The sequence below is a fragment of the Oncorhynchus mykiss genome, chromosome 29 (assembly GCF_057628025.1).
Source record: "Oncorhynchus mykiss isolate SJ-2025 chromosome 29, ASM5762802v1, whole genome shotgun sequence".
Classification (NCBI taxonomy): domain Eukaryota; kingdom Metazoa; phylum Chordata; class Actinopteri; order Salmoniformes; family Salmonidae; genus Oncorhynchus; species Oncorhynchus mykiss.
Window position 1 is genome coordinate 15642618 of NC_143050.1, and position 22924 is coordinate 15665541.

General features: G+C 43.3%; 1 long non-coding RNA gene across 1 annotated transcript; it reads right to left on the reverse strand.

The window, feature by feature from the left end:
* Window positions 1–10057: 10057 nt before the first annotated feature.
* On the reverse strand, window positions 10058–12112 carry LOC149970363 (uncharacterized). The gene is made up of 2 exons (XR_016493227.1): window positions 11681–12112; window positions 10058–10789 (listed from the first exon to the last, which is right to left on the reverse strand). It is a non-coding gene; the product is annotated as an uncharacterized LOC149970363 (long non-coding RNA).
* Between the last annotated feature and the right edge of the window lie 10812 nt (window positions 12113–22924).

Consider the following 22924-nt stretch of genomic DNA (forward strand, 5'->3'; position numbering starts at 1 on the left):
GATCCTCAAAAGGTTCTACAGCTGCAACATTGAGAGCATGGTACGGCAATTGCTCGGACTCTGACCGCAAGGCACTACAGAGGGTAAAGCTGCCTGCCATCCAGGACCTCTACACCAGGCGGTGTCAGAGGAAAGCCCTAAAAATTGTCAAAGACCCCAGCCACCCCAGTCATAGATGGTTCTCTCTACTACCGCATGGCAAGCGGTACCGGAGTGCCAAGTCTGGGACAAAAATGCTTCTCAACAGTTTTTACCCCTAAGCCATTAAACTCCTGAACAGGTAACAAAATGGTTACCCGGACTATTTGCATTGTGTGCCTCCCCCCAAACCCTCTTTTACACTGCTGCTACTCTCTGTTTATCTTATACGCATAGTCACTTTAACTATACATTCATGTACATACTACCTAAATTGGGCCGACCAACCAGTGCTCCCGCACATTGGCTAACCGGGCTATCCGCATTGTGTCCCACCACCCGCCAACCCCTCTTTTTACGCTTCTGCTACTCTCTGTTCATCATATATGCATAGTCACTTTAACCATACCTACATGTACATACTACCTCAATAAGCCTGACTAACAGGTGTCTGTATATAGCCTTGCTACTCTTTTTTCAAATGTTTTTTTTTACTGTTGTTTTGTTTCTTTACTTACCTACACACACACACACACACATATACCTTCTTTTTTTTCGCACCATTGGTTAGAGCCTGTAAGTAAGCATTTCACTACACCTGTTGTTTTCGGCGCACGTGACAAATAAACTTTGATTTGATTTGAATATTAATTGATGTGTCCCAAAATAATTAATATTATGAAAGTTTCTGACAGGATTGTCCATCAGCAAAAAAAAGTTGTGTAGTGAAAGTTTTCAAAAACATTACAACCAACCAGAATCAATTCGACACAGTAATACATAACGCAGTTTCAATATTTAAATAAATGTAAGATTTCTTAGAGTGGGTAAACTGAGCATTATGCAAAGTAGTTAAGTCATTTTATGTCAAGGGACTATGTTACAATATGTGCAATGTTACCTTAAATACATCTTACAGTAAATATGGACATTTCTTTTAAATGTGTTATGGAAATAAAAACAGACACTGTAGTTGGTACATAGGTCATGGGGCAGCAAGTTTTAGGGTAGTGGAGAAGCAGGAGTGGGACATTTTGAGTGAAGTGACTGAGGGCAGAAAATGATATCAGGGTGCCCAGGAACTTGAAGCTGCTGATCATCTCCATGTCAATGTACAGTAGATGGGGAATGGTCAATTATCACCATCTACAGTGCCTTGTGAAAGTATTCGGCCCCCTTGAACTTTGCGACCTTTTGCCACATTTCAGGCTTCAAACATAAAGATATAAAACTGTATTTTTTTGTGAAGAATCAACAACAAGTGGGACACAATCATGAAGTGGAACGACATTTATTGGATATTTCAAACTTTTTTAACAAATCAAAAACTGAAAAATTGGGCGTGCAAAATTATTCAGCCCCCTTAAGTTAATACTTTGTAGCGCCACCTTTTGCTGCGATTACAGCTGTAAGTCGCTTGGGGTATGTCTCTATCAGTTTTGCACATCGAGAGACTGACATTTTTTCCCATTCCTCCTTGCAAAACAGCTCGAGCTCAGTGAGGTTGGATGGAGAGCATTTGTGAACAGCAGTTTTCAGTTCTTTCCACAGATTCTCGATTGGATTCAGGTCTGGACTTTGACTTGGCCATTCTAACACCTAGATATATTTATTTTTTAACCATTCCATTGTAGATTTTGCTTTATGTTTTGGATCATTGTCTTGTTGGAAGACAAATCTCCGTCCCAGTCTCAGGTCTTTTGCAGACTCCATCAGGTTTTCTTCCAGAATGGTCCTGTATTTGGCTCCATCCATCTTCCCATCAATTTTAACCATCTTCCCTGTCCCTGCTGAAGAAAAGCAGGCCCAAACCATGATGCTGCCACCACCATGTTTGACAGTGGGGATGGTGTGTTCAGCTGTGTTGCTTTTACGCCAAACATAACGTTTTGCATTGTTGCCAAAAAGTTCAATTTTGGTTTCATCTGACCAGAGCACCTTCTTCCACATGTTTGGTGTGTCTCCCAGGTGGCTTGTGGCAAACTTTAAACAACACTTTTTATGGATATCTTTAAGAAATGGCTTTCTTCTTGCCACTCTTCCATAAAGGCCAGATTTGTGCAATATACGACTGATTGTTGTCCTATGGACAGAGTCTCCCACCTCAGCTGTAGATCTCTGCAGTTCATCCAGAGTGATCATGGGCCTCTTGGCTGCATCTCTGATCAGTCTTCTCCTTGTATGAGCTGAAAGTTTAGAGGGACGGCCAGGTCTTGGTAGATTTGCAGTGGTCTGATACTCCTTCCATTTCAATATTATCGCTTGCACAGTGCTCCTTGGGATGTTTAAAGCTTGGGAAATCTTTTTGTATCCAAATCCGGCTTTAAACTTCTTCACAACAGTATCTCGGACCTGCCTGGTGTGTTCCTTGTTCTTCATGATGCTCTCTGCACTTTTAACGGACCTCTGAGACTATCACAGTGCAGGTGCATTTATACGGAGACTTGATTACACACAGGTGGATTGTATTTATCATCATTAGTCATTTAGGTCAACATTGGATCATTCAGAGATCCTCACTGAACTTCTGGAGAGAGTTTGCTGCACTGAAAGTAAAGGGGCGGAATAATTTTGCACGCCCAATTTTTCAGTTTTTGATTTGTTAAAAAAGTTTGAAATATCCAATAAATGTCGTTCCACTTCATGATTGTGCACCACTTGTTGTTGATTCGTCACAAAAAAATACAGTTTTACATCTTTATGTTTGAAGCCTGAAATGTGGCAAAAGGTTGCAAAGTTCAAGGGGGCCGAATACTTTCGCAAGGCACTGTACTTTGTTTTGCTTACGCTGAGCCTGTTGTCCTATCACCATTATGTCAGGTCCCACAGCTCCTTCATGTACTCATGATCACTGGTCATCGGGTGTACCATGGTAGTGTCGGGTCCGTTCTGGGGCTACACATTCTTGTGATAATGTAAAAAATCGAATTTGTTATTACAGGATTTACACCCAGAGCCCTGAGTCTGCTAACCAGTTTGTGAGTCAGGATGGCGTCGAAAGCAGAGATATAAAAGAAAATGCGCTCTGACGCATGTAAACATGTATAATTGCAATTTGTTGGGACAATGGGCAAACGAGTTGTTCCAGTGACATGTTTGCTACACGATATCTATTGTTCCAGTTTTTAAAATCGATATTGACTGGGCTGCAGTGGAGATGGTAAGAAGCTTCGATATCATGGGGACCTAACTTCTATCGTCCTTTCCTGGTACACCCACACAGACACTGCAGTCAAATATGACAACCAGCGGCTCTCCGTCCTACAGTGGCGGAAGACGTTTTGCCTGACGTCAAACATTAACAAGAGTGTCAGATTGCAGTGACTGAAAAAATGTGAACAGAACCATAAGAGCAGATTACTTTTTTGTCATCTTTACTGGCACAGTTTTCAAATTTCAAATTGGAGTCACTTTCAATTGGTTCATTGACTCCAAGAACCATAGATTGTTTGTAGTTCATAACATTAACACAACTGACAAACGTTGCTTGACTGTAAATTGGGATACATGTTTTAATAACATTGGATATTTTATTGGGCTTAATGTTGCATACCTTGTGTTGTGAATGCCAACCAGGTGAGAATCACCAGAATGATTCTCCTCTGCTGTTGTATCAGCCTCCCCCTTGTCCACTCCAAGCTCCTCTTCATGGTTCCCTTCTGCAAGACACAATTGTGTGAAAATAAAGTGTAAGGAATGGGAACCCTATTCCTTTGAAGCAGTACTATATAGTACTGGGTATATGCCTGATGTTATTTTACCCTAATAAGCTTCGATGGAATATATATATATTCAAAAAACGAAGTGAACGTGCACATTAAAGTCTACTCTGTTCGAAAGATGACATAGATGTTAGCAAGGGTTTTACAAGGTTGTCACTAGCCATATTTGCTTTATGTGAGCTTTTCAGTGTCTTCATGCTAATCACGAGCTAGCGCGGTTAACGCTAGCATTGAAATGACAGCCAGTCAAGCTGAAGGCGTTGCCAACCTTCAGCTGTTGTTTTGCTTAAATACAAGGTTTTGGGCTAAAAACTTAACTCAAAAACATATCTAGACTCTGTACTAGCCGATAAGTCACATTTAGGTAGCTTATCTTCCGTCAGTCAATGATAAAGAGAAATAAAGACAATAGTCCAAAACTCGAGAACTACCAGGATGTTGAGCATCTCCGTTGTCTAATCTATGTATGCCTAGCCCTGCATTCAAGCAACAATCTTGCTAGTATGTAATTTATCTTGATAGTATTAACATAGTTCAATGTGTTTCCGGCTGTTATAGTTGACATGTTCTTTCAGCACGGCTTTTAATAAAACACAAGACGGCGCCGTTCACTGCGGCTAGCAGTATGACCGGGCAGTTTGAGGCTAAACTATATGATATAATATGGCCGTGATTTGAGGCTACCGACGTTAGCTAAATTAGCTAGCAAGCGTCTGATTTAGCTTGTGCTAAGCACTACTGATCCTGGTGCTAGATTAATGTTAGCTGAATATTATAGCCAGTGATGAGAAACAGATCCTTCCACTGTAAACTAGCTGATAAACTTTATGATTCAGTAACAACAATTTTGAAAGACAAACCGTTACCTTGTAAAGGTTCATACTCTGCTTACAATGCAGTGGAAAAGGAAGTTCCTTCAAACTGTGAAATCTGGCTAAAAGGAGGAGCTATGGAAATTGGCTAGTAAAATTAGCATATTAAAGAACGCGTTAAATTAGTGTGTGTAGGTGTACAGTGAGGGAAAAAAGTATTTGATCCCCTGCTGATTTTGTAATTTTGCTGACAAAGAAATGATCAGTCTATAATTTTAATAATAGGTTTATTTGAACAGTGAGAGAGAATAACAACAAAATAAATCCATGAAAACACATGTCAAAAATGTTATAAATTGATTTGCATTTTAATGAGGGAAATAAGTGTTTGACCCCTCTGCAAAACATGACTTAGTACTTGGTGGCAAAACCCTTGTTGGCAATCACAGAGGTCAGACGTTTCTTGTAGTTGGCCACCAGATTTGCACACATCTCAGGAGGGATTTTGTCCCACTCCTCTTTGCAGATCTTCTCCAAGTCATTAAGGTTTCGCGGCTGACATTTGACAACTCAAACCTTCAGCTCCCTCCACAGATTTTATATGGGATTAAGGTCTGGAGACTGACTAGGCCACTCCAGGAACTCAATGTGCTTCTTCTTGATCCACTCATTTGTTGCCTTGGCCATGTGTTTTGGGTCATTGTCATGCTGGAATACCCATCCGCGACCCATTTCCAATGCCCTGGCTGAGGGAAGGAGGTTCTCACCCAAGATTTGACGATACATGGCCCCGTCCATCGTCCCTTTGATGCGGTGAAGTTGTCCTGTCCCCTTAGCAGAAAAACACCCCCAAAGCATAATGTTTCCACCTCCATGTTTGACGGTGGGGATGGGGTTCTTGGGGTCATAGGCAGCATTCCTCCTCCTCCAAACACGGCGAGTTGAGTTGATGACAAAGAGCTCCATTTTGGTCTCATCTGACCACAACACTTTCACATAGTTGTCCTCTGAATCATTCAGATTTTCGTTGGCAAACTTCAGATGGGCATGTATCTGAGCTTTCTTGAGCAGGGGGACCTTGCGGGCGCTGCAGGATTTCAGTCCTTCACGGCGTGGTATGTTACCAATTGTTTTCTTGGTGACTATGGTCGCAGCTGCCTTGAGATCATTGACAAGATCATCCCGTGTAGTTCTGGGCTGATTCCTCACCGTTCTCATGATCATTGCAATTCCACGAGGTGAGATCTTGCATGGAGCCCCAGGCCGAGGGAGATTGACAGTTCTTTTGTGTTTCTTCCATTTGCGAATAATCGCACCAACTGTTGTCACCTTCTCACCAAGCTGCTTGGCGATGGTCTTGTAGCCCATTCCAGCCTACAATCTTGTCCCTGACATCCTTGGAGAGCTCTTTGGTTTTGGCCATGGTGGAGAGTTTGGAATCTGATTGATTGATTGCTTCTGTGGATAGGTGTCATTTATACAGGTAACAAACTGAGATTAGGAGCACTCCCTTTAAGAGTGGGCTCCTAATCTCAGCTCGTTACCTGTATAAAAGACACCTGGGAGCCAGAAATCTTTCTGATTGAGAGGGGATCAAATACTTTTTCCCACACTATATATTTAGCAGCGGTAGGCGTTAATTTGACGTGTGGAGGACCGCTTGCAGCTGTTTTTTTAGCACATGTTGGATCGCCTGCAAGCACATTTGAACCCACTTATTTGACGCGTGTAGGCATTAATTTAGCGAGTGAAGATGTTAATTTAACGCGTACATGCGTTGATTTAGCGCCTGCACCCGTTTACTTTACACACGTAGCATTAAAAAGATTGTGTTTTGACCACGTGCTATAAGACCCAAACGGCGTTCAGGCACCAGGATAAAGTGACGTATGCATTAGATGCTCTGTTAGAGACCCAGTGCTCTGGATCTCTCTCATGATGGACTGGACCACATCAGAGGTTGATCCCTGACCTCCCAAATCAGCTGTGTGTGTGTGTGTGTGTGTGTGTGTGTGTGTGTGTGTGTGTGTGTGTGTGTGTGTATATATATATATATATATATACACACACATATGGGTTTAGGGAAAATGTAATCAGTTTCACAACTGGATACATTCAACCGAAATTCATCTTCCGTATTTAACCCATCCCCTCTGAATCAGAGAGGTGCGGCGGCGTACCTTAATTGATGTCATCAGCACCCGGGGAGAAATTGTTGTGGGGGTAACCCCCTTGCTCAAGAGCTGAACAGCAAATTATTCCACCAGGCAGACTCAGGGATTCGAACTTGCAACCTTTCGGTTACTAACCGCTAGGATACCTGTCGCCCCTGTCGTCTAGTTTATGTAGCTGCTATTAACATGGAGCTAGTCTGATCTCGGATCTCTGATTCAGAAATAGCTGTGCAATAAAGTGCATGTGTGCGTGTGTGTGCGGATGAATCCAGCCCCCAAATAATTGACATCAGCAGATGTTACAAAGTGCTATACAGAAACCCAGCCTAAAACTCAAACAGCAAGCAATGCAGATGTAGAAGCACGGTGGCTAGGAAAAACTCCCTGAAAAGGCAGGAACCTAGGAAGAAATCTAGAGAGGAACGAGGCTCTGAGGGGTGGCCAGTCATCATCTCCACCCGGGACAGCCAGAACATAAGAGTACATGGCCATTTAAGGTCAGATAGTTTTTCATGATGTTCAAACGTTCATAGAGGACCAACAGGGTCAAATAATAATCACAGTGGTTGTAGAGGGTGCAACAGGTCAGTAGCCGAGCATTTGGAGGTCGAGACAGCAGGTGCGGTAGAGAGAGAGAGAGAGAAAGAGAATGATTGAGAGTCGAAAACAGCAGGTCTAGGATAAGGTAGCACATCCGGTGAACAGATCAGGGTTCCCTAGCCACAGGCAGAACAGTTGAAACTGGAGCAGCAGCATGACCAGGTGGACTGGAGAAAGCTAGGAGTCATCAGGCCAGGTAGTCCTGATCCTAGCGCTCAGGTCCTCTGTGATGGGAGGGAGAGAGAAAGAACTAGATGGAGCATACTTAAATTCACACAGGACACCAGTCTCCCGGCACATAGACTATTGCAGCATAAATACTGGAGACTGAGACATGGGTGGGTCAGGGGACACTGTGGCCCCGTCCGACAATACCCCCAGGCAGGGCTAACCAGGCAGGATATAACCCCACCCACTTTCCCAAAGCACAGCCCCCACACCACTAGAGGGATATCAGCAGATCACCAACTTCCTACCCTGAGACAAGGCTGAGTAAAGTCCACGAAGATCTCCTCCACAGCACGAGCCAGAGGGGGCGCAAAACCAGACAGGATGATCACATCAGTGACTCAACCCACTCAAGTCGAGTATAGTGAAAATAGCCTGGCACGACATGATGCACCCCTCCTAGTGACAGTATCAGCATGGAAGAGCACTACTAGGGTCAAAACCAGGATGACGAGAAAATGAGAGACTGGGGAAAAGCAGGAGCTGAGACAAAACGCTGGTTGACTTGAACAAACAAGATGAACTGGCGCAGACAGACAGAAAACACAAGTATAAATAGGGGAGAAGTGGAGAAGGAGGGCGACACCTAGAGGGGGGTGGAGACAAGCACAAGGACAGGTGAAACAGATCAGGGCCTGACAACATCGGAGAGATAGGTAGGAGCAAGTCCATGTAATGCTTTGTAGATTAGCGGTATAACCTTGAAATCAGCTTTAGACTTAACAGGAAGCCAGTGTAGAGAGGCTAACATTAGAGTAATATGATCACATTTTGGGGATCTAGTCAATATTCTAGCAGCTGTATTTAGCACTAACTAACTAACACTAAAGTTTATTTAGTGCTTTATCCAGGTACCTGGAGAGTAGATCATTGCAGTAGTCTAATCTTGAGGTGACAAAAGCATGGATTCGCTTTTCAGCGTAATTTTTGGAGAAAAAGTTTTTGCAATTGTAAGATTGCAAAAGATGGAGAAAAAAACCTGCTCTTTTGTGTAGTCTCAGTACTATGATAGGGTCTAAAACCAGGCTGGAGCATTTCTAAATAAATTATTTGTCTTCAGGAAGGCAGTGAGTTGCTGAGCAAAAGCTTTTTGTACATTTGTTTTAGTGGAATGGGAGTTTCGATATAGGATAATAAATAGTCAAAGAAAATTCTGTGTCAAGGTTTGACTTTTTCAGGACAGGCTTTATCACTGCCACTTTTAGTGAGTCTGGCACAGATCTGGAGGATAAGGAGACATTTATTATGTTCAACATAGGAGTGCAGAGCACAGGAAGTAGCTTTTTCAGTAATTTAGTTGGAATAGGGTCCAGTAGGCAGCTGGAACGTTTAGAGGTCATGACTATTTTCGTGAATGATTATAAAAACTTGTGTCTCCATTGATCTTAGGTCCTGGCAGTTCTGTGCAGACTGAGGACAACTGAGTTTTGGAGAAATACACAGATTCAAAGAGGAGTCTGTAATTTGCTTTCTAATGACCATGATCTTTTCATCAAACACGTTCATGAATTCATCACAGCTGAAGTGAAGTCAGGTGAAGTAAGTGAAGTAAGGAAAGGGTAAGTGGACGAGGGTGTGTTTTTTATGAGTTTGACCTGCAGCCAGGTTTTCAATTTACTCTTGAACATTGTAATAGTAGCACAAGGTGCAATTTCGAAATTGGGTAGTGAATCAGTTGTTTTCCTCTTGTCATGTTAGTCATTGTTAACCTTAGTGAGATATTTATAACCGATCAACTAGCCCATATTTAATTAGCTAGCTTTTGTAGCCCATTGATTTTGTTGTAATGTTTGAGTCACTCAGTTAACCATGAACACATATAATAAATGGCAAAATGTGTAGAATTGCAGGAAATAAGCTTTAAAATGTCAACAAGAGTGGTGTGAAAAGTTTGTGTCATGGACAGTGCTTGTGATGAAATGGGGGCATGAGGGAAAAAGTTTTTGAATCACTAATATATACTTTGTAATCATGAGTAAACATGCAGAGTTTGTATCTATATACTTTTCATCATATATACAGACTAGATTTATGTGGTTAGTTATATAGTTAATGTAACACAAGTATTTATTTTAGTCATATACAAGCAGTAACCATTTAAAAGTGAATGTATTAAGTATTTATTTTAATAGTAACTGAATCTGTTTATGTGGATTTATTAAGATAAATATCTCATATTACTATATTGTATTAATGTTATTTATTAATTGTCCACTCATCTCTCATACACACGTTTCTGTAGGCAAGCCAAGTGTCCTCTAATGTGGTAGCTCAGGTTGACCACTGGAGGCTGATAATTGTGCTGTGAAGGAGACAAGGCTTCTGTGACTTATACCTTTGTGCGTGTGTGTGCGTGTGTGTGCATAAAAATAACAGTCACCAATACAGTTGATAAGAATATATTGTAAATACAGTCCATTGATTAAGAACAATACATCAGATGTTTTCATTAAGTTTAAAAGAAGCCAAGCACATCTGTGGCCCTGAAGCCTTATCTGTAGGCTATAAGAGAACTAAACAGGTGGAATTAATACATCTCCACAGAAGTGGACCTCTGGGCTCTGAGTGGGGGTGTGTCACTTGCTGAAGTCCCATTCAAACTTGGAACCAAACAGAGAAATGGATGTTTTCTTCCCAATAGAGAATCCTGTACCCAGAAATTGTGCCTCGATCCCATCCTTGCCTACTCCAAAGCCTGTATCAGCTGCCAGACGCACTGTGGCTGTCGCCTTCCCGTGGGACACAGAGGCACCTAGGAGCTCAGCTGTGGCCATGGCTTTAACTCCTTCATTAGTTATCCCAGCAGCAACACCGGCGCTGGGCAACCTGCCCTCCACCTTCAACTCGCCACCGAGGTCTAAATGAGTCTTTCCCAATTCGTAGTCAAGGTGCCCACTAACTCCCCTTTCCTTCGATGCCATACCACCAACACCCATGTTGGCCAACTTGGTCACCGACCTCACGCCACCGATGTCCAATTCACCCTTATACACTCCTGCCTCCCCGTGCCACTCTCCTTCCCTGTCTACCTCGTGGTCATACATCGTCTCAATGGATGCCTTTACAGGTATACTTGTTTCCTCGCTCCTTTTCATCTCTTCAATGGCAGTGATGACTAGAAAAAACACAAGACAGATGTGGGCACAGGAGAGAGATAGAGAGAGAGAGAGAGAGAGAGAGAGAGATTGAGAGAGAGAGAGAGAGAGAGAGATGGATATGTAACAGCAACAAAAGTAATAGAATGACATTATGGATAAAAGAATGGCCAGTCTATGAGATCAACATGGTTGGGGTAGGGGGCAGTATTGGGTAGCTTGGATGAAAAACGTGCCCAGATTAAGCTGCCTGCTACTCAGCCGTAAACGCTAGAATATGCATATAATTAGTAAATTTGGATATAAAACACTCTGACTTTTAAAAAACTGTTTGAATGATGTCTATGAGTATAACAGAACTCATATAGCAGGCAAAATCCTGAGAAAAAATCCAACCAGGAAGGTTTGTAGTTTTTCAACGATAAAGTGCATATTTACATCCAAAAATCTCAGTTTATATTGGTGCTTTACGTTCAGTAATGTTTTGCTTCCAAAACATCCGGTGATTTTGCAGAGAGCCACATCAATTTACAGAAATACTCATAATAAACATTGATAAAAGATAACATACAGTAGGCCAACTCATTCTGTTCTTCTAAAATACATTTTCTTCACATCATAATGTTTATTTAGACCTGACTAAAATAAATAATGCTAAATGTGTTTACGTTAAAGGTAAATTACAGTGAGACCGGCAGCCTTTTGCATGACAATAACCGTCTGACAAAATGTAATGACCGCCACAGCCCTAGATACAACTCAATATTAGGAAGGTGTTCCTTCCTGTATACTCAGTGTACACAGTCATCCTTTTCTTTTTTTTACAACCCCAACCTCACAAATACTTCTCCACATAGTGTAAGTGTGGTGACACTAAAAGTTTGTTCAGAGTAGGTTCGTTTGATAATTACCTTTCTGCTCAGTCTGCAGCTGTTCTCAGGATTGGAATATTGAAGTGGATGTGATGTCCTGCTGTTGCTGCGCAAACATTTATAGTTAAACTTCTCTGTTATTATTAGCCCATGAAGTCGAACCAACCAATTAGTGTTCATGGTTTTATCAGAGGAGGGGACAGGAAATGGATAGGCTGGGTACTAAACGGTTTAGCTAACATACAGTATAAACGTACAGTATAAACGGGAAAAATAAACAAAAAAGAAGTGGGCACCCAACATCCCATCCCACTCCTCCAAACCCACCTAACCAACATGTCTCCATCCTCTAGCCCTATTCTATCAACACGCTTGTAGTCTGCGTCTTAGACAAATATGTTAACTCTTCCAATAACTCTGTAAAACCCAGCAGTTATTTTAAGAAGTAGAAAGTGAAAGTGTGGGAGCAACAGACTCTCTTGGGGCTGTCCCCCCCAATCCCCTGTGGCATTTTGAACTTTGAACTCACTGTTATAATAACTCAGTCAAATCCAGCAGTGATTTCTAAGAAGTGGAAAGTGAAAGTGTGAGAGCAGAACAAGACTCTCTCGTGTGTGTGGACATGTTTAACTATACTTCTGGGGACCAAACATACTTTGACACAATAAGGGTTTCTCGTGTGAAAAATAGCTTAAAGTCTGAGTACAATCCTCTCCCCTGTAACCTTTTCCCAGGTCGTTGTTGTAAATGAGAATGTATTCTTAGTCAACTTATCTGGTACCAGATGGGTTAAATCCAAAATAAATAAATGTCTGCAAGAACATAAGGGGAGGTGTTGGAGCGAACCATTAAGGAGAGAGCTGAGCATTAAATTGGTCTGGTTGCAAGGACATGCACATTAAGAGAAGATGACACCCAGGCCTCATGACACCCAGGCTATACTCTATTTTTGAAAGAGTACATTAACCAAGACCATACAAACATTTATGACAGCTGGACATACTATGGTCAGTAGGATACAGAAAGAAAGATGGAAGCAAGATAACTTTTTTATTTTATTTTATTTCACCTTTATTTAACCAGGTAGGCTAGTTGAGAACAAGTTATCATTTGCAACTGCGACCTGGCCAAGATAAAGCATAGCAGTGTGAACAGACAACACAGAGTTACACATGGAGTAAACAATGAACAAGTCAATAACACAGTATAATTTTTTTTTAAAGAGTCTATATACATTGTGTGCAAAAGGCATGAGGAGGTAGGCGAATAATTACAATTTTGCAGATTAACACTGGAGTGATAAATGATCAGATGGTCATGTACAGGTTATATATTGGTGTGCAAAAGAGCAGAAAAGTAAATAAATATAAACAGTTTGGGGATGAGGTAGGTAAAATTGGGTGGGCTATTTACCGATAGACTATGTACAGCTGCAGCGATCGGTTAGCTGCTCGGATAGCAGATGTTTGAAGTTGGTGAGGGAGATAAAAGTCTCCAACTTCAGCGATTCTTGCAATTTGTTCCAGTCACAGGCAGCAGAGAACTGGAACGAAAGGCGGCCAAATGAGGTGTTGGCTTTAGGTATGATCAGTGGGATACACCTGCTGGAGCGCGTGTTACGGGTGGGTGTTGCCATCGTGACCAGTGAACTGAGATAAGGCGGAGCTTTACCTAGCATGGACTTGTAGATGACCTGGAGCCAGTGGGTCTGGCGACGAATATGTAGCGAGGGCCAGCCGACTAGGGCATACAGGTCGCAGTGGTGGGTGGTATAAGGTGCTTTAGTAACAAAACGGATGGCACTGTGATAAACTGCATCCAGTTTGCTGAGTAGAGTATTGGAAGCTATTTTGTAGATGACATCGCCGAAGTCGAGGATCGGTATTATAGTCAGTTTTACTAGCGTAAGTTTGGCGGCGTGAGTGAAGGAGGCTTTGTTGCGGAATAGAAAGCCGACTCTAGATTTGATTTTAGATTGGAGATGTTTGATATGAGTCTGGAAGGAGAGTTTACAGTCTAGCCAGACACCTAGGTACTTATAGATGTCCACATATTCTAGGTCGGAACCATCCAGGGTGGTGATGCTAGTCGGGCGTGCGGGTGCAGGCAGCGAACGGTTGAAAAGCATGCATTTGGTTTTACTAGTATTTAAGAGCAGTTGGAGGCCACGGAAGGAGTGTTGTATGGCATTGAAGCTCGTTTGGAGGTTAGATAGCACAGTGTCCAAGGACGGGCCGGAAGTATACAGAATGGTGTCGTCTGCGTAGAGGTGGATCAGTGAATTGCCCGCAGCAAGAGCAACATCATTGATATTTACAGAGAAAAGAGTCGGCCGGAGAATTGAACCCTGTGGCACCCCCATAGAGACTGCCAGAGGACCGGACAGCATGCCATCCGATTTGACACACTGAACTCTGTCTGCAAAGTAGTTTGTGAACCAGGCAAGGCAGTCATTAGGAAAACCGAGGCTACTGAGACTGCCGATAAGAATATGGTGATTTACAGAGTCGAAAGCCTTGGCCAGGTCGATGAAGACGGCTGCACAGTACTGTCTTTAATCGATGGCGGTTATGATGTCGTTTAGTACCTTGAGCGTGGCTGAGGTGCACCCGTGACTGGCTCGGAAACCAGATTGCACAGCGGAAAAAGTACGGTGGGATTCGAGATGGTCAGTGACCTGTTTGGTGACTTGGCTTTCGAAGTTTGGGTCCAGGGTATCACCCCCTTTGAAGAGGGGGATGACAGCGGCAGCTTTCCAATCCTTGGGGATCTCAGACGATATGAAAGAGAGGTTGAACAGGCTGGTAATTGGGATTGCGACAATGGCGGCGGATAGTTTCAGAAATAGAGGGTCCAGATTGTCAAGCCCAGCTGATTTGTACGGGTCCAGGTTTTGCAGCTCTTTCAGAACATCTGCTATCTGGATTTGGGTAAAGGAGAACCTGCAGAGGCTTGGGCGAGTTGCTGCGGGGGGGGCGCAGAGCTGTTGGCCGAGGTTGGAGTAGCCAGGAGGAAGGCATGGCCAGCCGTTGAGAAATGCTTGTTGAAGTTATCGATAATCATGGATTTATCGGTGGTGACCGTGTCACCTAGCCTCAGTGCAGTGGGCAGCTGGGAGGAGGTTCTCTTGTTCTCCATGGACTTTCAAGTGTCCCAGAACTTTTGGGAGTTAGAGCTACAGGATGCAAATTTCTGCCTGAAGAAGCTGGCCTTTGCTTTCCTGACTGACTGCGTGTATTGGTTCCTGACTTCCCTGAACAGTTGCATATCGCGGGGACTATTCAATGCTATTGCAGTCCGCCACAGGATGTTTTTGTGCTGGTCGAGGGCAGTCAGGTCTGGAGTGAACCAAGGGCTGTATCTATTCTTAGTTCTGCATTTTTTGAACAGAGCATGCTTATCTAAAATGGAGAGGAAGTTACTTTTAAAGAATGACCAGGCATCCTCAACTGACGGGATGAGGTCAGGTCGATTAGAAAGGCCTGCTCGCAGAAGTGTTTTAGGGAGCGTTTGACAGTGATGAGGGGTGGTCGTTTGACTGCGGATCCGTAGCGGATACAGGCAATGAGGCAGTGATCGCTGAGATCCTGATTGAAGACAGCGGAGGTGTATTTGGAGGGCCAGTTGGTCAGGATGACGTCTATGAGGGTGCCCTTGTTTACAGATTTAGGGTTGTACCTGGTGGGTTCCTTGATGATTTGTGTGAGATTGAGGGCATCTAACTTAGATTGTAGGACTGCCGGGGTGTTAAGCATAACCCAGTTTAGGTCACCTAACAGAACAAACTCTGAAGCTAGATGGGGTGCGATCAACTCACAAATGGTGTCCAGGGCACAGCTGGGAGCTGAGGGGGGTAGGTAGCAGGCGGCAACAGTGAGAGACTTATTTCTGGAGAGAGTAATTTTTAAAATTAGTAGTTCGAACTGTATGGGTATGGACCTGGAAAGTATGACATTACTTTGCAGGCTCTCTCTGCGGTAGACTGCAACTCTTCCCCCTTTGACAGTTCTATCTTGACGGAAAATGTTATAGTTGGGTATGGAAATCTCAGAATTTTTGGTGGCCTTCCCGAGCCAGGATTCAGACACGGCAAGGACATCAGGGTTAGCAGAGTGTGCTAAAGCAGTGAGTAAAACAAACTTAGGGAGGAGGCTTCTGATGTTGACATGCATGAAACCAAGGCTTTTTCAATCACAGAAGTCAACAAATGAGGGTGTCTGGGGACATGCAGGGCCTGGGTTTACCTCCACATCACCCGCGGATATGAGGGTGCGGCTAAAGGCTATCAAAACTGGTCGCCTGGAGCGTTGGGGACAATGAATAAAACTGATGACTAACACGTGAAACATAAGCATGCAATGGATGACAGCGGAAAGAGTTCTAACATCATTATATCCTAACCAAAAATAATAAAAGGTCAAGGGAAGCTATTTTCATATAGAGGGAGGGGACTCTATATGTTGTGCAAAGACAGAATCCTATAAAGGCAGGACTCTGTAATATGAGAGGATGTTCTCTTTCCATGGAGGGGCTCGGCCCTGTTATGTTTGTGATGGGGTCTTTCCATGGAAAGGCTCAGTTTTGCTAATTTGTATTAAAGTGTATATTAAATTCACAAGTTCTTTTAAGAGTGTTATATTTCTGAGACGATTCTCCACGACAAAGGGTACCCTTTTGACCTGTTATTGAAACAGTTTTGTTGGTCTTTTGTAGGCTTCAAATGATGAGAAATGTCTGGCCGTCTGGGTTCGAGGGGGCCGGGATGGCCTTCTGGGGGGCCGAGATGGCCGGTGGGCTTTGGGAGGCCAAGATGGCCGTCTGGATTTGGGGGTCCGGGCGTATGAGCTGTAGGGGGCGGCGGCGGAGGCCACTGTACAGGGAGTGTTCAGGGGGTATAACACACTGGTCATTGTAGATGGAACTCTCTGGGGGTTTGGTCCAATGACCAGTGGAAGTACAGGGGGAACACTCTGGAGGGGTGGCACGTTGGGTTCATGACTAGGTGTCTGGTATCCATCCCATCTTGACTGAGGATGGTTGTAGCTGGCTGGCTGCTCAGGGTAGGCATAGGGAGCCTGGTAATGCTGAGCTGGTTGTTGGACTTAGGACTTGTAATGCTGAGTTGGTTGCTAAGCTGGAGCCACTGGGCTTGGTGCTAAATAAGGTTGGGCTGGGAGCTGAGCTGGGGTCAGGTAAGGTTGGGCTGGTAGCTGAGCTGGGGCCTGGGCTAGGGCCTGGCCTGGCTGGGTCAGAGGCTGATGGGGCTGAACTGGGGCGTGGGCTGGAGCCTGGTATAGCTGGGCCAAGTGCTGCTAGGACTGAGCAGGGGGCTGGAGCCTGGTATAGCTGGGCCATGTGCTGCTAAGACTGAGCAGGGGGCTGGAGCCTGGTATAGCTGGGCCATGTGCTGCTAGGACTGAGCAGGGGGCTGGAGCCTGGTATGGCTGGAAGCTGATAGAGCTGAGCTGGGGTAGGCCTGAGCCGGAGACTGGTAGGGCTGACCTGGAGACTGGTAGGGCTGAGGTGGTAGTGCCCAACGGAGGTCAGGGGCCGACTGGGTTCTAGAATACCATTGAAGTTGTGGGTCTGTCCAGTATACTGTATGTATGCTTGACTTTTTGACCTTTACTACAGCCCCTGGGTCGGACCAGGTGGTAAGGTGGCGAGGTAGCGGATGATGGTGGAGCCTGTAGGCCGCTGTGCTGGGATCCATGGGACTGGGGGATTGTGCTATCTAATCCGTAGGACTGGTTTGATCTACCCCTACTCATGGTGCAAACTGGTCTCTAGAGGGTTATGTGATATATCCGGGGGCGCTGAAGTACCGGAACAGATTGAGAAAAAAAGAGTCAAACAATGTGGCAGCCTGCTGTCTGTGGGGGTAAAACGGAGAGCACTCTGCAAGGTGCTATTAATTCAAAGCATTTTAGACGTCACTGCAGTATAGCTGCAGGCCTTACACAAGTCCAATTTTCTAATAGCCTAATTTTCTAGGCGTCAGTGTGCAGTGACATTTAAACAACACCCGCCATATGCACAAATACTCAGCAGTGGGGCTCACAAGACCCACATTTCATATAATTTTCAAGACACCAATGTAACAGTAGAACAAGTATCACAATATCAGAATATAACTTCAAATAAAATATACAGTGCCTTGCGAAAGTATTCGGCCCCCTAGAACTTTGCGACCTTTTGCCACATTTCAGGCTTCAAACATAAAGATATAAAACTGTATTTTTTTGTGAAGAATCAACAACAAGTGGGACACAATCATGAAGTGGAACGACATTTATTGGATATTTCAAACTTTTTTAACAAATCAAAAACTGAAAAATTGGGCGTGCAAAATTATTCAGCCCCTTTACTTTCAGTGCAGCAAACTCTCTCCAGAAGTTCAGTGAGGATCTCTGAATGATCCAATGTTGACCTAAATGACTAATGATGATAAATACAATCCACCTGTGTGTAATCAAGTCTCCGTATAAATGCACCTGCACTGTGATAGTCTCAGAGGTCCGTTAAAAGCGCAGAGAGCATCATGAAGAACAAGGAACACACCAGGCAGGTCCGAGATACTGTTGTGAAGAAGTTTAAAGCCGGATTTGGATACAAAAAGATTTCCCAAGCTTTAAACATCCCAAGGAGCACTGTGCAAGCGATAATATTGAAATGGAAGGAGTATCAGACCACTGCAAATCTACCAAGACCTGGCCGTCCCTCTAAACTTTCAGCTCATACAAGGAGAAGACTGATCAGAGATGCAGCCAAGAGGCCCATGATCACTCTGGATGAACTGCAGAGATCTACAGCTGAGGTGGGAGACTCTGTCCATAGGACAACAATCAGTCGTATATTGCACAAATCTGGCCTTTATGGAAGAGTGGCAAGAAGAAAGCCATTTCTTAAAGATATCCAAAAAAAGTGTCGTTTAAAGTTTGCCACAAGCCACCTGGGAGACACACCAAACATGTGGAAGAAGGTGCTCTGGTCAGATGAAACCAAAATTGAACTTTTTGGCAACAATGCAAAACGTTATGTTTGGCGTAAAAGCAACACAGCTCACACCATCCCCACTGTCAAACATGGTGGTGGCAGCATCATGGTTTGGGCCTGCTTTTCTTCAGCAGGGACAGGGAAGATGGTTAAAATTGATGGGAAGATGGATGGAGCCAAATACAGGACCATTCTGGAAGAAAACCTGATGGAGTCTGCAAAAGACCTGAGACTGGGATGGAGATTTGTCTTCCAACAAGACAATGATCCAAAACATAAAGCAAAATCTACAATGGAATGGTTCAATAATAAACATATCCAGGTGTTAGAATGGCCAAGTCAAAGTCCAGACCTGAATCCAATCGAGAATCTGTGGAAAGAACTGAAAACTGCTGTTCACAAATGCTCTCCATCCAACCTCACTGATCTCGAGCTGTTTTGCAAGGAGGAATGGGAAAACATTTCAGTCTCTCGATGTGCAAAACTGATAGAGACATACCCCAAGCGACTTACAGCTGTAATCGCAGCAAAAGGTGGCGCTACAAAGTATTAACTTAAGGGGGCTGAATAATTTTGCACGCCCAATTTTTCAGTTTTTGATTTGTTAAAAAAGTTTGAAATATCCAATAAATGTCGTTCCACTTCATGATTGTGTCCCACTTGTTGTTGATTCTTCACAAAAAAATACAGTTTTATATCTTTATGTTTGAAGCCTGAAATGTGGCAAAAGGTCGCAAAGTTCAAGGGGGGCGAATACTTTCGCAAGGCACTGTATCTCTATAGGCTACAGCAGAACACACATATGAGAATATATAGGCCTCCTGCCTATGTGATAATATGAAGCACATGTCATATTCATGTTCTTTGCTGGAAAGGTAAAGGGGAAAAATGTCCTACCTTAGTTTTCAAAACCTCCCACAATGACTCTCCCCATGTCAAGTCCATTTACCTCCTAAGAGTCAACTTGCTCAAGGCCATGTGCGGGCATGTGGCTGTGATGTTTAGCCTCCTTCTAAGGCTGTTCTGAAGACTGGCTGTAGTGTGTATTTACATTTTTGTTTGTAGGTTGTCCTCTTTAGCCTTGTCTACAAGGCTTGCTGCCACCAAATGCGCCTTGGTTCAGGCATGATCAAAACCTTTTTTCTGAGGGCTCTTTGTTGTTTTTGTCTTTTACATCTGATGCATAGAATGTTAATTCACTGTACATTCCACCCACTCTTTTGCTAGTTAAGGGAATTTTGTTATCAATGTTCATACATTTCAATGAATCTAATCGATCTGCAACATAGAGTTTGTAAAGATCTGGTTTAAATGAAACAGAATTTCCAGCTTACAAAAGTCAACTCAATGTTTATTCACGAGAGCTCTCAGTTGATATACAAAGACATTCATTTTACACCATGCTTCTTACTTACGCACACACATGCACACTAACATTAGGAGAGCTATCTTCTTCTCCAGAATTCTCACCACGGTTTATCACTACCCAGCCAACAGTTCCATTCCCCCTAGATTAAGGAAACCTGGAGGGGTACTCCCTGTCCTATCATATCGTAAATTCTAGCCGGGTCGGTTCTAACACAGTTTAATTGTTCTTCGTGTTTTCTTTAGGCACACACATTCTTTCCCCAGTCCAACCTAGTTGGACTTATGTTTAATATTTGTATTATTCCTTATATATGCTACACAACCTATACTCCCCAATGGTTAAGTTTCCGGGTAGAACTATTTAATCATTATCTTTAACCTTATAAATTATTTTATCACTAGTTTAATCCCTCCAGTCATCTCTAGACCAAAGCTCCCAACCTTTTTGCATGTTGTACAGCCCAACTTTGAATTCTGCATGACAAGCCAGGGGTTATACGTTTGCTTGTTCTTGAACTACAACTTGCACCTGCTCCAAACACTTTGTCGGTGAACGCACTGCCTACCTCCCTCCCAGCTCCAGTCTCCCTCACCCGCTGAGTCTGACTAGCTAGGAGGCCTACTAGCTAGTGGAGGTGCTGATGCTGAACTGGTGGGATTAGCATCGCCTTCAGGAACAGTTTGCCTCTCACTCCTCTCCCCTGACGCTGAAAGTTCTCTGGCTCGTTCTGGGTTCGATTCACCATTTTTCTCTGGATTTTTGGACTTGAAAAATGTCAAACTTGATTCTCTTTTCTTATAAACTTTTATTTGGTTTTACCACAATTCAAAATCAGTAGGGAGACGACTAGACTACGTGCCGTGATTACGTCGGGACCTCTTCACTAACTGACCAGCACTACCAAGACCTGTGTCAAGATCAGTCACTTACCCTACTGGCCATCCCCATAACCTCAATGTACAAATAAGAGAGAAGGTCTGGAATCAGTGTAGCAGGATAGGATGATTACATAGAAGGATCACAAGGCTTTTACATGGTCTTTCTGGGGGGCGGGAGAAATAACGAGGAGGCAACTTGATTTAATGCTGATTGCTTTTATTAGAATGTTACAGTGCGAATAGTGAAATAATCAATAAATCATGGTTCAGGATATAGAACAAAAACAGTGGAATCTGAGAGGCAGGATCCGGCTCAAATTAAGCACTGCTTTTGAGCTTTTATTGAAAAAGGCTTGTTGGTCTTTCGTCGGCTTCAAATGATGAGAAATGCTTTAGCAGGAAGATGGAGTACTTCTTTTTCACGTCTTGTGTTAAAACGTTGGCCAGATCTTTGACGTGTTTGGCTTGGGAACTCGTGTGACGTTCAGCACACTACAATGCAGCATTGGGAGAAGGAACTTTAATCAAGATTCTGTTATAGACCGCAGCACACATGAATCACTCAGTTGCAATTTTGGGATGTAAATCTTGGGACAAACGCAACATTTTGTTTGATGCATGCCAGCAAAGCCACTACACAACACATCACTAAACTATACATTAATTGCACTATAACGGTGACAACCGTTGCTCACAAACTAAATACAGCTGTCCTGACAGCGCAGCTTTCCTTTCAGCACCATGGAGTGAATCCTTACCACCGTTACACCTGGCTAATAGCGGTAACTCATCTGACAGCGAACAGTTCATTCAGCCTCATTTACTGACTTTTTAAAGCCATAGCTGTTATGGCTGACTTGTTTAAACAAATGTGGTTTCTACTGATTCCTTGTGGATTTGTGTAAGTCGATAAGAACCTCAATATCCTTCAATAAATACGAACGGCAACTTGAGTTTTGAATTTTGAACTATACACAAACATTACATTTTTGTTCAGTAAATTCACAATGTTCTTATATCATTAACACTTAGCTCTAAGAAGAAGCAAGTGCAAGCAAACAAGCTGCGATGAGGTAGGCCTATTCGTTCAGCAATTTCAAAATGGACACAGATAGATTCAGAAATACAGATAGATTCAGAGAGAGATGTGCTTAGCCTACCATTTGAGGTATTTTCTTAGGCCTATGTGGTCTAAAAAGGAAGTTAAATACAATTACGAGGATCCACTTTTGTAGACAATATACAGACACACAGACACCGCATTGCATTTGGTCTCATCTGACCACAACACTTTCACCCAGTTGTCCTCTGAATCATTCATATTTTCATTGGCAAACTTCAGATGGGCATGTATCTGAGCTTTCTTGAGCAGGGGGACCTTGCGGGCGCTGCAGGATTTCAGTCCTTCACCGCGTAGTATGTTACCAATTGTTTTCTTGGTGACTATGGTCGCAGCTGCCTTGAGATCATTGACAAGATCCTCCCGTGTAGTTCTGGGCTGATTCCTCACCGTTCTCATGATCATTGCAACTCCACGAGGTGAGATCTTGCATGGAGCCCCAGGCCGAGGGAGATTGACAGTTCTTTTGTGTTTCTTCCATTTGCGAATAATCGCACCAACTGTTGTCACCTTCTCACCAAGCTGCTTGGCGATGGTCTTGTAGCCCATTCCAGCCTACAATCTTGTCCCTGACATCCTTGGAGAGCTCTTTGGTTTTGGCCATGGTGGAGAGTTTGGAATCTGATTGATTGATTGCTTCTGTGGACAGGTGTCTTTTATACAGGTAACAAACTGAGATTAGGAGCACTCCCTTTAAGAGTGGGCTCCTAATCTTAGCTCGTTACCTGTATAAAAGACACCTGGGAGCCAGAAATCTTTCTGATTGAGAGGGGGTCAAATACTTATTTCCTTCATTAAAATGCAAATCAATTTATAACATTTTTGACATGCGTTTTTATGGATTTTTTTGTTGTTATTCTGTCTCTCACTGTTCAAATAAATCTACCATTAAAATTATAGACTGATCATTTCTTTGTCAG